We start from the raw sequence: 17,991 nt of genomic DNA, 5'->3' as shown, positions 1-17,991 counted from the left end.
TCCACATTTCACCACATAGTCTTACTGACATACAAATTAATAAACAAACCCAAAGCCAACAGCCTCCCCTCCTTTACTAAGTCGTGGAACAAAGATTTACCCTTTTTTAATACCGATCTCAAGCGTGGGACACAATTTTTGTAAATGTACGTAAATCAGCTCATTCATCCAAACTTTGAAAAACTAATATTAAGTTGATCACCAGCTGGTATCTAATACCACAAAGATTGAAATATATATTCCCGAACTCATCCAACCATTGCTAGAGATCATGCACACAAGAGGGAACACTGTACCATATTTAGTGGTCCTGCCCTAAATTACAGCCCTTTTGGGAAGCAGTGTCACAGTATACACAACAAACAATAGGAACACTCATACTTCTAGATCCACTTATATTTTTATTCCACCTTTACCCAAAGCTTCAATCCAAAACTCATAAGAAACTATGCCAGCTTATCATCAATAGTGCAAATCAATTGATCCCATGCTTGTGGAAGAAGGATATTATCCCTACCATCCAAATGTGGAAACAAGAAATACACAAAAATCTCAAATTAGAGAGATACCATTATCTATTATCCAACACTCGTTAGATGTTTACCACAAAATAATGTTTCTATGGGAGTCTATGACTCTACCATAAAGTCATAATCCCAATCGCATAGTCTGGGTCACACTTTTAAGCAGCACCCAGGCATATAAAACACTGTTCAGAGGCTTGGGTTTCAAATCATTCAAATAGAGACAAAGCTTTATACACTTTCCTACTATGCTTGGTGTATTTGCTCTCAATAACCTTGTTAATTTATTGTTCGTTTGTTTATTTATGTTTTAATACCATTCATTGTTGCTTAATGCAAATTTGTGGTATTATTGGATAGAATCTCCCTGACTTGCTCAATACGGACAGTCGGGATTGGACATTTCAGATATCACTGCCATAAATCAATAAGGACACTATGAAAACATGGACATTCCAGATTCTCTGGCAAATATGATGTCTCCAACGTATACCCTGTAAAAGCATTAGTTTATTGTTATGTATATTTCAAAATAAAAAAACTATTATTCAAAAAAAAAAATGACAGAGCAATATGGTTTGTGTTAATGTATATAAGTCTATATTATATGTATTGAAATAAATGTTGCATATCTGATGGGGGCTTCCAGTGACTAATTACAATAGCACACAGTTAGTTGCAGAGTACAGCAATTTATATGTGTAGAAGAAAATATAAGCACAGTCAAAAACCATACACTCATAGAAAACCAGAGTTCATCAAATGTGAAATCACAAATAGGTATCGGTATAGAATAATAACTCTTGTACAGAGGAAAAGTTAATGGGTAAATGAGACTGCTGCCCAATAATCCACTAGCCTCTGCCTATAAGCCGGTACATTAGTTTGACATGGGCAGTTCCTCTACCTCTGAGTGTCAACGGATACTTAATTAGACCTTCGGCTATGGCGGGCGTCCATGCAGATCTATGGCAAGCTCAGGCTCCTCCTTCCCATGTGGTATGGCTCCAGCCCATCGATTTAGAGATGCCTTCTCCGAGTCTCACTGGAAGCAAAAGAGTAATGAGAACCAGCTGGAAGTAGGTCAATTTGGAAAAAAAAGGAGAGAAGGGGTTCTTCAAAACTATAAAATCCAAAATTTATTTGCACGAGTTAAAACGAGGGTAAGCAACACATGTATTCATGTGACACCAGAGGGGACAATAGACATCTATATGAGAACAAAAGTCCAGGTGTGACCCTCTCATTGTCTCCCAACTGACAAGTTGTACTCATGTGAGTCACACAGAGAAAGGTGACACTCACATTAGTATAAATATCTGTGTAACACTCAGTGATATCACAGGAGGAACCAGAGAGACTTCATACTTACAGAGTTTCTGCTAAACAGTAATATGCAAAACCTGACAAATCTTTATTAACAGCCTCACACTGTTGTGTTTTACATAGTGACTAGTCCTAAAGCCTGTGTACACGGGCCATTTTTTGCAGTACAGTGGTTCCACTCCTTGCTTTCTCTCTATCCCCCCTCTGTTTTGCTCTCTCCTCCCTCTCTATTTTGCTCTCTCTCTCGCTCTCTCCTCTTTTTTTTTGCTCTCTTTCCCCCCTCTCTTTTGCTGTTTCTCTCCCTCCCTTTTGCTGTCTCTCTCTCTCTCTCTCTCTCTCTCTCTCCCCCCTCACTTATTCTCTCTCTCCCCCTCTCTTTTGCTCTCTCGCGATCGCGCTCTCTCTCTCTCTCTCTTTCTTTCTCTTTCTCTCTTTCTCTCTCTCGCCTTTTGAGCTCTCTCTCTCTCTCTCACCTTTTGAGCTCTCTCTCTCTCTCGCCTTTTGAGCTCTCTCTCTCTCTCGCCTTTTGAGCTCTCTCTCTCGCCTTTTGAGCTCTCTCTCTCTCTCTTGCCTTTTGAGCTCTCTCTCTCTCTCGCCTTTTGAGCTCTCTCTCTTTCTCGCCTTTTGAGCTCTCTCTCTCGCCTTTTGAGCTCTCTCTTTCACAGCCGCCCAGCCCCGCCCCTTGTCACGCGTGGTCGTCATGACAGTTTCGGACATACACACTTGGCCTTTTATATTATAGGATGATAAATATTGTTCTGTATTTTGCTATGATAGAGATAAACGATTCCACTTTATATAAGAAACTGAGTTTATGTTAAAAAACAACAACTCAACTGTACTTATTTAATTTGTTTTCTATATTTTTCATGCTGTGTTAATGAATGTATTGCTTAGTTTTTCCATTAAAAAGGCTAATTTAATACATAATGATTTACTGCAGTTTGTAAAATGAATGTTTGTAGCAGAACCAAGCCATATTTTCAAGCTTGAGGAGGTCTGTCCAAAAATACATTTGTGGGGGTTGTTCCTGTTATCCAATGAGCAATAGCTTTTTAAAGTATCAGCCAATTAGAATCCTGCATTTCCCTATAGGTTTATAATTAACTGTAGAGCCCAGATAAACCATTTTCATTTAATATTAGTGTGAAGCTGCTATTTGCTCCAGTAATAAATATCACTCAGCTTATGGCCCTGTTGTATCAGTCTCATCACATTTACTGATCTAATCATAAATATCTTGTGATCTGCATATTATTTTATTTCTAATGAGGTTATTTTATAATACATTTCTTATTTCTATTAGCTGCACCTGTTTATCATCAGAACGTTTATCCCACTGATCTGTGACTGATTCTTGTTGTTAGTAAAGACCTTAGTGAGTGTATTCTGCACCTTCAGCTGCTGCTGTTTATGTCACATGATCAGACTTAAAGGGACAGTGTCCTGTAAATTTGGTTTTCACTTAAAATAACAAGAAAACCCCAAATGTTTTTCATTATTTAAATAGAACATATCATTTTCAACAACTTTCCAACTGACTTCTATTATATTTGCTTAATTCTCTAGATATTATTTATTGAAGCAGCAGCAATGCACTACTGGGAGCTAGCTGAGCACATAAGTTGAGTCAATGACAAGAGGCTTGTATGTGCCACTAATCAGCAGCTAGCACACCATAGTGCATTTTATGTGTTGTCACAAAGGTCCCCAAGGGTATAAAGCAGATTTGATAATAGAAGGAAATTGGAAAGTTGTTTAAATTTGAATAATAAAAGGTTAATTGTGACTTTGCTGTCCCTTTAATGTGTTTCTAATGACTTGTTTTACCGGTGTATAAAATAGTATAAAGTGTGTGGGAAATTTCACCTTTAGCTTTAGTTTTTATGTAAAATAACTGTTTGCTGTTTGTAATTTATTTTCATTATTAAATTGTACACAGCCTTTTAAATGACCTGAGGCAGCGGCTCCTACTTAGCATATGCAGGAGTTCACATTATATAAAAATATGTTATTGGCTGATAGCTGTCACATGGTACAGGTGCAGAACTACATTTATCAGAAAACAATCTATTGCTCTTTTAAATTTCAAATGGCTAGATTTAGAGTTTGGAGTTAGCCGTCAAAACCAGCGTTAGAGGCTCCTAACGCTGGTTTTGGGCTACCGATGGTATTTAGAGTCAGTCAGGAAAGGGTCTAACGCTCACTTTGCAGCCGCAACTTTTCCATACCGCAGATCCCCCTACGCCATTTGCGTATCCTATCTTTTCAATGGGATCTTTCTAACGCCGGAATTTAGAGTCATGGCTGAAGTGAGCGTTAGACATCTAACGACAAAACTCCAGCCGCAGAGAAAAGCCAGGAGTTAAGAGCTTTCTGGGCTAACGCCGGTTCATAAAGCTCTTAACTACTGTGCTCTAAAGTACACTAACACCCATAAACTACCTATGTACCCCTAAACCGAGGCCCCCCCACATCGCCGCCACTCTATTAAATTTTTTTAACCCCTAATCTGCCGACTGCACACCACCGCCACCTACGTTATCCCTATGTAGCCCTAATCTGCTGCCCCTAACACCGCCGACACCTACCTACAATTATTAACCCCTAATCTGCCGACCGGACCTCACCGCTGCTCTAATAAATGTATTAACCCCTAAAGCTAAGTCTAACCCTAACACTAACACCCCCCTAAGTTAAATATAATTTAAATCTAACAAAATAAATTAACTCTTATTAAATAAATTATTCCTATTTAAAGCTAAATACTTACCTGTAAAATAAATCCTAATATAGCTACAATATAAATTATAATTATATTGTAGCTATTTTAGGATTAATATTTATTTTACAGGCAACTTTGTATTTATTTTAACCAGGTACAATAGCTATTAAATAGTTAATAACTATTTAATAGTTACCTAGTTAAAATAATTACAAAATTACCTGTAAAATAAATCCTAACCTAAGTTACAATTAAACCTAACACTACACTATCAATAATTTAATTAAATAAAATACCTACAATTATCTACAATTAAACCTAACACTACACTATCAATACATTAATTAAATACAATACCTACAAATAAATACAATTAAATAAACTAACTAAAGTACAAAAAATAAAAAAAGAACTAAGTTACAAAAAATAAAAAAATATTTACAAAGATTATAAAAATATTACAACAATTTTAAGCTAATTACACTTACTCTAAGCCCCCTAATAAAATAACAAAGCCCCCCAAAATAAAAAAATGCCTTACCCTATTCTAAAATACAAATAGAAAAGCTCTTTTACCTTACCAGCCCTTAAAAGGGCCTTTTGCGGGGCATGCCCCAAAGAATTCAGCTCTTTTGCCTGGAAAAAAAAAACATACAATACCCCCCCACCAACATTACAACCCACCACCCACATACCTCTAATCTAACCCAAACCCCCCTTAAATAAACCTAACACTAAGCCCCTGAAGATCTTCCTACCTTATCTTCACCACGCCGGGTATCACCGATCGGTCCTCCAGAGGGCAGATTAGGGGTTAATAATTGTAGGTAGGTGGAGGTGACGTTGGGGGCGGCAGATTAGGGGATAATAAATATAATATAAAGGTCGGCGGTGTTAGGGGCAGCAGATTAGGGGTACATAGGGATAATGTAGGTTGCGGCGATGTACGGAGCGGCAGATTAGGGGTTAAAAAAATATGCAGGTGTCAGCGATAGCGGGGGCGGCAGATTAGAGGTTAATAAGTGTAAGGTTAGGGGTGTTTAGACTCGGGGTACATGTTAGGGTGTTAGGTGCAGACTTAGAAAGTGTTTCTCCATAGGAAACAATGGGGCTGCGTTAGGAGCTGAACGCTGCTTTTTTGCAGGGGTTTTTTCAGCTCAAACTGCCCCATTGTTTCCTATGGGGGAATCGTGCACGAGCACGTTTTTGAAGCTGGCCGCGTCCGTAAGCACCGCTGGTATTGAGAGTTGCAGTGGCGGTAAATTATGCTCTACACTCCTTTTTTGGAGCCTAACGCAGCCATTCTGTGAACTCTAAATACCAGCGGTATTTAAAAGGTGCGGGGGGGGAAAAAGCCAGCGTTAGCTTCGCGGGTCGTTACCGACAAAACTCTAAATCTAGCCGATAGTCAGTTTTTTATTGCATTGTATTTTTATTATGCATCGGTTTTCTTTCATGTAATTGGCAAGAGTCCAAGAGTGACGTATGGGATTTACAATCTTACCAGGAGGGCCTATAAATACACCCCTCACCACACCCACAATTCAGTTTTGCAAACTTTGCCTCCCTATGGAGATGGTGAAGTAAGTTTGTGCTTGATTTTCTTCTATGAAAAGCACTTCTCAGCATTTTGAAGCCCAATTCCTCTCAGACTACAGGATTTGTCAGAGGGATGTGAAGGGAGTATCGCCTATTGATTTTTATGGTTTCCCTCGTGGGAAATCTTTTCAAAGGTTCTCTGTTATCGGTCGTAGAGATTCATCTCCTACTTCCCTTTTCAGATCAACGATATACTCTCATATACCATTACCTCTACTGATACTTTTTCAGTACTGGTTTGGCTATCTGCTATATGTGGATGAGTGTCTTTCGGTAAGTACATATTGTTATTTAAGACACTCTCAGCTATGGTTTGGCGCTTTATCTATTAATATAAAGTTTTAAATATATGTATTTACTTCTATTTGCCATGAGTCAGGTCTATGTTTATTTCCCTTTTGCAGTCTAAACAGTTTCAGTATAGGAATCACGTTTGGGAATTTTTTATTTAAACTTTTTTCTCACCTGGGGTTCAGTCTTTTTCATTTTTTCGTGGTCAAATCTAGACTCGCGAGGGCGCAAAATGCTGTTTTTTAGTGCGTAATTCTTGGTGCAAATTTTTTGGCACGATGTTGCGCCGTTGATGGTGCAAGTTTTGTAATTTCTGGCGTCTTTGTTGACGCTAGTTGTTTTGGTGCAAAATCGCGTTTGTTATGACGCGAATTGTGTCATTTCCTGGTGATAGTTTTGCGGCAATTTTTTTTTTAATTCATTTTGCGTTATGCGTCATTCTTGGCGCAAATTTTTTTTTGTCATTTTACCACTGTCCTTCTATTGCTCGCTGTTTTCATAGTTTTTTTTTTTTTAAAGCTATTATGCCTGCTTTTGTTTTTCTTTACTGAAACTGTTACATTGTGGAAAATGAATATTTTGCCTAAATGTTTTTCTTTTTCTGTTACATTTCATTCTGATCCTGACTCTGATGTTACTGTAGAAACTATGATGCCCTGGAACACAATTCTACAAAGCCAAGTGTGTTCTTTTCATTATTAAACTGTTATTTCTTCAGTTCAATTATGTGTCATTTATTTATTATGTTTTATGAAAAACTGTTTTTACATGTATAATGACATTTACTGTTTTTTACATATTCAGTTCTTGTACTTGATTTCATTTGCAAACATTACATCTTGTTGCTTATATCATAACGGTTATGACTGCTATTATGCCTTTAAGAAAATTTAATTAAAGGGACACTGAACCCAATTTTTTTTCTTTCGTGATTCAGATAGAGCATGAAATGTTAAGCAACTTTCTAATTTACTCCTATTATCAAATTTTCTTCATTCTCTTGGTATGTTTATTTGAAAAGCAAGAATGTAAGTTTAGATGCTGGCCCATTTTTGTTGAACAAACTAGGTTGTCTTTGCTGATTGGACAGCACCAATAAAGTGCTGTCCATGGTTCTAAACCATAAACTTGCTGGCTCCTTAGCTTAGATTCCTTCTTTTTCAAATAAAGATAGCAAGAGGACAAATAAAAATTGATAATAGGAGTAAATTAGAAAGTTGCTTAAAATTGCATGCTCTATCTTTGGATTCTGTGTCCCTTTAATTTTGTTCTGACCGAAAGCATACTTAAATTTATTATACTGATGAAGGTTTCTTTGTCTTAAAGATCCTGTATCAGACAGTTTGTTAAAAATGTTCCTTATTATTCATTTTGAACATTTTTTATGTTCTTTGTTAAGGAAATATTTGTTATTTATAGCTTTTAGGAGTTGTTATTAATCCTTTTCAAAACTGGATTTTTTTGCTTTTGAGATTTTTCCTATGCAATATACTATTTGTATTATATTCTATAGAATGTTTATCCTGATTCCCTTTTGGGACTGTACTACTATTTCTATGGAGACTGGTACTTATTTTCAGGATTCTTTAGAATTTTTGAATATAACCTTGGTAGAGCATAATCATGTACTGTTTATATTTTAGCTCAGCTTTATCTGTGGCTAACATTGCTGTTTTCTCAACCTTTGTTGAATAGATAGTATAAGCAGTTTCAGATTCTCAAGTATATAACTGTTTATTTACTTCACATGTATTCATTAAATTATGTTTACTATATCTATTATTATGATTTTCAATATATTATCTCTATCTTGATAGGATAATAATTTGTTTGATTTCTATTTTCTCTGCTATTGTTGGAGATATTTTTCTGCCCTACTTTAAGTCTGGTGAAATAGATCAGTTGGTAAATGTCCTGACTACAAATGTTGTTCTAGATCCAATGGTCTCGGATTCATATTCCGGCAGGGTTATTACAGCCCTCTGGCCTTTTTAAGGTTAATTTATTGTACACCATTTATTTGGGTAATAACGTTTTTTTTTAGTTGCTAATTTGGTTAATTCCGGTGATGTAGATCAGTTGGTAAATGTCCTGACTACAAATGTTGTTCTAGATCCAATGGTCTCGGATTCATATTCCGGCAGGGTTATTACAGCCCTCTGGCCTTTTTAAGGTTAATTTATTGTACACCATTTATTTGGGTAATAACGTTTTTTTTTAGTTGCTAATTTGGTTAATTCCGGTGATGTAGATCAGTTGGTAAATGTCCTGACTACAAATGTTGTTCTAGATCCAATGGTCTCGGATTCATATTCCGGCAGGGTTATTACAGCCCTCTGGCCTTTTTAAGGTTAATTTATTGTACACCATTTATTTGGGTAATAACGTTTTTTTTAGTTGCTAATTTGGTTAATTCCGGTGATGTAGATCAGTTGGTAATGTCCTGACTACAAATGTTGTTCTAGATCCAATGGTCTCGGATTCATATTCCGGCAGGGTTATTACAGCCCTCTGGCCTTTTTAAGGTTCATTTATTGTACACCATTTATTTGGGTAATAACGTTTTTTTTAGTTGCTAATTTGGTTAATTCCAAATGTAAGCACTGAAAAAGCATTTTTTGTATCCTTTTGGAAGAAAAACACTATATATTTACTAGTTATTAGACTGCATGAAGGTGTGGTTCTCTATCCAGTCCTGGGGGGGGGCAGACTAAATTGTTTTTGGATCAGTCCAAAATCTATATTATTCTTAGGGTTTGAATATATTTTCAGAATGAGACCTTTGATGGGAAGAATCTTTCTTTCTCAGTACACTCTGTGAATTCTTTTCAGGGGTGATTATGTCAGTTCTTTTTCAGGAACAGGGTTTGGGTTTCTATTCAATTGTATTGTCCCAAAGAAAAAGGGTTTATTCAGTCCATTTTTGGATCTGAAGACTTTTTTCTATTGTTTTGCTAGAGTTTCAACTTTTATGTTGGCGATTATAAGGACTATTATGCCTTTTTGTTAAGGTCATTTCATGTCCACTCTATTTTTCAGATGTGTATCCTCATATTTTAATTTCATTGAAACCACTTGTGGATTCTGAGATTTTTCTTTTTTTAAATAATCTTTACCAATTTGTCACTTTTCCATTTGATCTTCTTTCTGTATTCAGACAGTAAGGTGTGGTGGTGCTTCCTTATTTGGATGGTATCTTGGTATTATCTTAAACTTTTCTTTGATTAAAGATGGATAGATAAGCTCAGCATACTAATGCACTGTGTCTGAGCTCTGTAGCAACCTGAGGCTTGAAGATTAGATTCCTGGTGAGGTTGATTAAATAAGCAGCGTTTTTGAGTCCCTTACAGGTAATTAGATGCACTTACAAGTACCCAATACCTGCAGTATTCATTTATATGGATCTTTTTTGTAATTTCTTATGAATCAACTAAGTTTTGTTTCTTCAAAACATAGTTAGAGGATTTAATTTTCCTAAGAGTTTCGTGATTCCTCAGACAAGGGTCACTTCTTTTTGGGGTTTTTTATGGATTCTGTGTTCATGTTTTTGTCTTTATCAGACAAAAGTCAATTGTAATTGGCGTTAGTCTGTTTCAAATTACAGTCTGGAACATTTATTTCAGTGGCTATATGCATGAAAGTCTTAGGTCTCATAACTGCTGCATCAGGCGTAGTTCCCTTTTGCTTGTTTTTCATTTGAGATCTCTTTCCACTTTGCATACTGAATCTATGATACAAGAATTGTTTTCAGATATCACAGTTGATATTCTTAAATCCTAAACACTTTACTCTCTCTCTCTGTTTTTGATGATTAGTCTATCATCGTTTATTCAGGGGGCCTCCTTTTGTTCGTCCTTCCTGGACTGTAATTCTTAATGAATGCAAGTCTTGCAAGTTGGGGAGCTGTCTGAGGGTCTTTGACAGCACAAGGGGTTTGGAAACTTTAAGAGGCGAGGTTTCCAATAGTTATTTTGAACCCCGTGCTACTTTCAGAGCTATTTTAGGCTTGGCTTCTTTTAGGAGAGAATTTTTCTTTCAGACAGACAATATCACAATTGTGGCATATGTCAAGCATTTAATAGAGACTCACAGTACCTTAGCAATTAAGAAGTATCTTGAATACATTTTTAGGTTGTTTTATCTCCTGTCTAATCTTTATGATTTATATCTCAGGTTTAGACATTTGGGAGATGGATTATCTCAACCATCAATCTTTACATCTGGGAGAGGGGTATCTCTATACAGATGTGTTCTCTCAATTTCCCAGGTACTTTTTCAGGTCTAGGGATCCGCAGGTGGAAATGGTGGCTACATTTGCAGTGTCTTGGTTTTTGCAACCTGGCTACATCCTTCCCATCTGTTTTTTTTTTCTTCCAAAGGTGTTCTTCAAGATCATATTGGAATAGTCTCATATGTTTCTGATAGCTTCAACATGGCCTCTCAGTTTTGGTATGTGGATCTTGTTCGGATATCTAGTTGCTATCCTTGGGCTATTTTTCCATCGGGATTTCAAATGACTAATTTAAAGGTATGGAAATTGTTTAGTGTTTAGTCATAGAGGTTTCTCTGACTCAGTTTTTTGTCACTATGTTGCAGGCTTATAAGTCTGTTTTAAAGAAAATTTATTATAAGGTTTGGTAAATCTATATTTTATGTTATGTGTTCTTTTCATAAATTGTCAGTATATTTATGAAAATCTAAGAAGTGCTCTCCAAATAATATATCGGCTTATTGCAGGGTTATAACACAATATATTTAATAATTATCCTTAAAAATAGAAACCCTTAACCAACATGCATCTACTAGAAACCATACAATTAATATAAATACCTGAATTCTTTTATTTAGTTAATATCCATGAACATTTTGAAATATATTTGCAATACCAGAATATGACGCAATATTATATACGCTAAAACCGACTATTAAGATATGCTATCCTTCTTACAAAGCCCAGAAAATTTTTCCTTTAAAACCAGCCTTTCTTTCAGAGCTGCATTTAAAATATTACAATGAGACTTAAAGTAGCAGCTACAAACATTCAGCAATATAATTTACAGTGCTAATTTAAACAATAATACAATATACACTTCTATTAAAACATCAGGAATTGCACAGATAAGTTATTTAGTCTACCAGATACAAATTTAAACAATGCATAGGCTTATGAAATACTATCCTGAAATACAAACTACTTCTTTAAATCTGCTTATTATAATTTAACTGTAGTGACTATGCATATAACTTATCTTACCAATAACCTTGTATACTTTACCAAATAAACCAATCGATATCCGGTTTCCAATGTTTCTCAACAGATTCAATTTCACCTCAGAATTTCAAAATTGGGGATATTGCATATGGAGTCCAAGAGTAGCTGTGTGCTTTAATAATAACCACAGTAGTTATTCCTCTAGGATTAGCCAGCAGCCTCTTTCAGTCTCTATGCTTGGGGTTAAATCATCTGATTTAACCCCTCCCCTTTTTTGATCATTATCTATCGTTGGTGAGTATTGGAAACGCCCCAAAACTGAAACCTTGTCTTGGATTGGTTCATCTGGGAATATATGTTGCCAAGGAGATGCATCCTTGCAACAACCAATCATCTTATGGCTGCAATTCCCGTAACATAACACTGGGTGGCAGTAGACATACAAACAAAACAAATTCACCTTAACATTTCTAAACATTTTTAACAAGTTAATTATTCTCATAAAATGGTTATTTAATCATATTACACTCTCTGCATTAATCATATATAACCCCAATTATAGATGGGTAGTATTAGATTATTTTTTTCTGATTATTCTGATACCAAATATGTTATATTATTAACATTGTATTATATTAAGGCAATTTAATATTATTAGCTTAAAATGTATTACAATTTTATCAGTATTTTTATATAGCTTTTCTATATCTAATATGTTTTCACATAATATAGTATGCTCTGTGTCTCCCACAATTCTTGCATGCAGGAATTTTGCCCATGGTCCACCTGAAATAAAATAATAAGTGTCATTAATCATTTCTTTTTGGGTCCACAAATATCTATTTATATTCTTTAAAAACACAGAGGCTAAGGTATTCATGCTTTCAAAATATGCATGTATATATACAATACACACATACACATATATATATATATATATATATATATATATATATGTTACATTTTAAAATGTGCCTCTTGTTAAAAGCCATTATTTTTTTTTTAAAACCCCCCCACTGCTTTTTTTTTCTAAATCAATTCCCAGACTCTTAGTCTTTTACTCACCACATGGGGTCTTTTTGTACCTGAGAGTAATGCTTACATTCTCACAAAAAAATGTCATTTGAAACTAGACTAACAGGTTCCTCTGTGAGGAGTAGGGAGTTTATCACACATTTCCACTTTGAAAAACAAATGGTATCCTGATCTATGCATCAAAATGCTGTTTGTTTTTTTTATAGCAGGAAGTTAGCTAGGAATGTCTCTTTTTTAAAGTAATCTTTAAGAGTTTCCTGTGTTAATTTTCAGCTCCTTGTGGTTATACAATTGCATAATTTAGCATATTGAGTGTGGGAGATCTCTTGGAAACGATCCTTGTTCTGCAAACAATCCATTTGATAAGAGGGAGGGGGGTGTTTTTTTTTTTCAGTGTCCATTTTCAGCTTTTAGAAGGTAAATGAATTATTTGATGTACACATCCACAGACTTATTAAATAAAGACAAACATACTTGTATATATTATTTAATAATATTTCAAATACCTTGACAAAATTCTCTTGACATTCTCTTAGAATTCCTAGAATTTTTCAGTTTCTTCAGGATGGTTTGGTTTAAGATTCGTCTAAGTTATTTTTGATACCCATCTTTGTTTTTTCCGTTTCTTTTTATGAGAAAAGAAAATATTACTATTCTTCCTGATATTTACTGTTTTGTTCAGACTTTTGTTCATATCAAGTCTGTTATTTAATCAATTTCTCCTCCTTGGAGTCTAAAATTTGTTTTTAAGGCTTTGTAGGCTCTTCCATTTGAGCCTATGCATACTTTGAATATTAGACTACTTTCTTGGAAAGTATTGTTCATTTTTAAGCTTTTGTTTCTTAAAGCTTATTTGAAGGCGGGACAGTCTTCGCTTCAGAGAATTACAGCTCATGCTACTAGTTCAGTGGCTACTTCTTGGGCTTTTAAGAATTAAGCTTTGGTTGTTTAGTTTTGCAAAGCAATGACTTGGTTTTCTTTGCATACATTTACTAATTTTACCATTCTGATGTATTTGGTTCTTTTGAAGCAATTTTTGGTAGAAAAGTTCTTCAGGCAGCTGTTTCAGTTTGATTCTTCTGCTTATGTTTTAAGTTTTTTTTCTTCAATTTATGAGAAAAACTTATTTTTTTGTGTGGATTTAATTTTTTCAGAGGAAATGGCTGTTTTTATTTTATTCCTCCCTTCTAGTGATTTTTCTGTGGGCTTCCACATCTTGGGTATTTCTACTCTTGCCAATTACATGAAATAAAACATAATTTATGTAAGAACTTACCTGATAAATTCATTTCTTTCATATTGGCAAGAGTCCATGAGGCCCACCTGTTTTATGGCTGTTATGATTTTTGTATAAAAGCACAATTATATTTCCAGTTCCTCTTCTTGTATGCTTTTTTTACTGCTTATTTTATCACCTCACTACTTGGCTATTCGTTAAACTGAATTGTGGGTGTGGTGCGGGGTGTATTTATAGGCATTTGAGGTTTGGGAAACTTTGCCCCTCCTAGTAGGATTGTATATTCCAAACGTCACTAGCTCATGGACTCTAAATGAATTTATCAGGTAAGTTCTTAAATAAATTATGTTTTTGTAATTCTATATTTTATGATCCTTTTAAATGGAGTGCATTTGCCAAAAGAACATATCTCATTATATTAACTCTCGACTAGATTACGAGTTTTGTCGGTAAAGCCGTGCGTTGCTAACAAGCCTTTTTTTCCAGCGCCTTCTTTAAACAACACTGGTATTACAAGTTTTCTGAATGGTTGCGTTAGCCTCAGAAAAGTGAGCATTGAGCAAATTTAGCCCACTTCTCCCTGTAATACCAGCGTTGCTTATGGTAGCGGTAAGCTGGCTAAAACGTGCTCGTGCACGATTTCCCCATAGAAAACAATGGGGCTGAGATGGCTGAAAAAAAGCCTAACAACTGCAAAAAAGCAGCGTTCAGCTCCTAACACAGCCCCATTGTTTCCTAAGGGAAAATACACCTAACACTCTAACATGAACCCCGAGTCTAAACACCCCTAATCTTACACTTATTAACCCCTAATCTGCCGCCCCCGACACCGTCACCACCTGCATTATAATATTAACCCCTAATCTGCCACTCCGGACACCGCCGCCACCTACGTTATACCTATGAACCCCTAATCTGCTGCCCCTAACACCACCGACAACTACATTTTATTTATTAACCCCTAATCTGCCATCCCCAATGTCGCCGCAACCTACCTACACTTATTAACCCCTATACTGCTGCCCCCAACGTCGCCGCTACTAAAATAAAGTTATTAACCACTAAACCGAGGACTAACCCTAACCCCCCCTAACTTAAATCTAATTTTAATAAATCTAAATAAAATTACTATCATTAAATAAATTATTCCTATTTAAAACTAAATACTTACCTATAAAATAAACCCTAATATAGCTACAATATAAATAAGTTACATTGTAGCTATTTTAGGATTTATTTTTATTTTACAGGCAACTTTGTATTTATTTTAACTAGGTACAATAGTTATTAAATAGTTATTAACTATTTAATAACTACCTAGCTAAAATAAAGACAAATTCACCTGTAAAATAAATCCTAACCTAAGTTAAAATTACACCCAACACTACTCTATAATTAGTTTAATTAACTAAACTACCTACAATTACATACAATTAAATTAACTAAACCATAGTACAAAAAAACAAACACTAAATTACAGAAAATAAAAAAAAATTACAAGAAGTTTAAACTAATTACACCTAATCTAAGCCCCTAATAAAATAAAAAAGCCCCCCAAAATAATAAAAGCCCCTACCCTATACTAAATTACAAAGTAATAAGCTCTTTTACCAGCCCTTAAAAAGGGTTTTTGTGGGGCATTGCCCCAAAGTAATCAGCTCTTTTACCTGTAAATAAAAATACAATACCCCCCCAACATTACCACCCACATACTACCCCTACTCTAAAACGCACCCTAACTCCCCTTAAAAAACCCTAACACTAACCCCCTGAAGATCACCCTACCTTGAGCCGCTTTCACCCAGCCGGGCCGAACTCTTCATCCAATCTGGGCAATGTGGTCCTCCATCCGGCCGAAGTCTTCATCCAAGCGGAGCAGAAGAGGTCCTCCATCTGGTTGAAGTCTTCATCCAAGCGGGACAGAAGAGGTCCTCCATTCGGCAGAATCATCCAGGCGGCATCTTCTATTTTCATCCTTCCGGCGAGGAGCGGGTCCATCTTCAAGACATCCGACGCAGAGCTTCCATCCTGGCCGACGACTTCCTGACGAATGACGGTTCCTTTAAATGACATCATCCAAGATGGCGTCCCTCGAATTCCGATTGACTAATAGGATTCTATCAGCCAATCAGAATTATGGTAGGAAAAATTTGATTGAAGTTCAATCCGATTAGCTGATCCAATCAGTCAATCGGATTAACCTTGCATTCTATTGTCTGATCGGAAAAGCCAATAGAATGCAAGCTCAATCCAATTGGCTTCAATCTGATTGACTGATTGAATCAGCCAATCAGATTTTTCCTACCTTAATTCCGATTGGCTTATAGAATTCTATCAGCCAATCGGAATTCGAGGGACGCCATCTTGGATGACATCACTTTATGGAACCGTCATTCGTCGGGAAGTCGTCGGCCAGGATGGAAGCTCCACGTCGGTTGTCTTGAAGATGGACCCGCTCCTCGCCGGAAGGATGAAGATAGAAGATGCCGCCTGCATGAAGACTTCTGCCGTCTGGAGGACCTCTTCTGCCCCGCTTGGATGAAGGCTTCGGCCGGATGGAGGACCACATTGCCGGATTGGATGAAGACTTCGGCTCGGCTGGGTGAAGATGGGTCAAGGTAGGGTGATCTTCATGGGGTTAGTGTTAGTTTTTTTTAAGGGGGGTTTGAGTGGGTTTTAGAGTAGGGGTATGTGGGTGGTGGGTTGTAATGTTGGGGGGGGGATTGTATTTTTTGTTAAAGGTAAAAGAGCTGATTACTTTGCGGCAATGCCCCGCAAAAAGCCCTTTTAAGGGCTGGTAAAAGCTGATTACTTTTGTAATTTAGTATAGGGTAGGAACTTTTATTATTTTGGGGGGCTTTTTATTTTATTAGGGGGCTTAGATTAGGTGTAATTAGTTTAAACTTCTTGTAATTTCTTTTTTATTTTCTTTAGGGTTTTTTTTTTTGTAATTTTAGTTTATTGAATTTAATTGTATTTAAATGTAGGTAGTTTAGTTAATTAATTTAATTATAGTGTAGTTTTAGGTGTAATTGTAACTTAGGTTAGGATTTATTTTTCAGGTACTTTTGTATTTATTTTAGCTAGGTAGTTATTAAATAGTTAATAACTTTTTAATAACTATTGTACCTAGTTAAACTAAATACAAAGTTGCCTGTAAAATAAAAATAAATCCTAAAATAGCTATAATATAATTATTAGTTATATTGTAAATGTATTAGGGTTTATTTTATAGGTAAGTATTTGGTATTAAAAAGGATTCATTTAAATAGATTTGTTAAGGAGGGGTTAGGGTTAGACTTAGGTTTAGTGTTTAATACATTTAATATAGTAGCGGCGACGGGGCGGCAGATTAGGGGTTAATAATTGTAGGTAGGTGGCGGCGATGTTAAGGACAGCAGATTAGGTGTTAATAAAATTTATTATAGTGTTTGCGAGGCGGGAGTGCGGCGGTTTAGGGGTTAATACATTTATTATAGTAGCAGCGATGTCCGGTCGGCAGATTATGGGTTAAAAATTTATTATTGTGTTTGCGATGTGGGGGGCCTCGGTTTAGGGGTACATAGGTAGTTTATGGGTGTTAGTGTACTTTGTATCACTTTAGTTAAGAGCTTTATGTTCCGGCGTTAGCCCATAAAGCTCTTAACTACTGACATTTAAATGCGGTAGGAGTCTTGGAGGTAGAGGCTGTACCGCTCACTTCTCGTAATACCGGCGTTAGGCAAATCCCATTAAAAAGATAAGATACGCAATTGACGTAAGGGGATTTGTGGTAGCCGAAAGTCGCGTAAAAAAAGTGAGCGGTACACCTTTACCTGCAATACTCGTAATACCAGCGGGCGTTAAAAAGCAGCGTTAGGACCCCTTAACCCTGCTTTTTAACCCTAACGCAGAACTCGTAATCTTGGCGTATGTAAACACAAATTCTTTCTTTTCTTAACTCTATCCAAGAAAACAATTGAAATTAACATTTTAGTGCCTATCTCTCCCACACACCCTTGCAGTGTGATTTAAGACAACTGAATATTGACCAAGAGAAGTA

At 36.0% G+C, this 17,991-nt stretch overlaps 1 protein-coding gene across 1 annotated transcript in view; it reads left to right on the top strand.

Moving 5' to 3' along the window:
- The window catches only part of LOC128660023 (gastrula zinc finger protein XlCGF26.1-like), a 72,172-nt gene that overhangs the window by 48,931 nt on the left and 5,250 nt on the right, over positions 1 to 17,991 (top strand). The window lies entirely within an intron of this gene.

The sequence above is a fragment of the Bombina bombina genome, chromosome 5, assembly GCF_027579735.1.
Source record: "Bombina bombina isolate aBomBom1 chromosome 5, aBomBom1.pri, whole genome shotgun sequence".
Lineage (NCBI taxonomy): Eukaryota > Metazoa > Chordata > Amphibia > Anura > Bombinatoridae > Bombina > Bombina bombina.
This window is presented reverse-complemented; position numbering and strand designations above follow the sequence as displayed.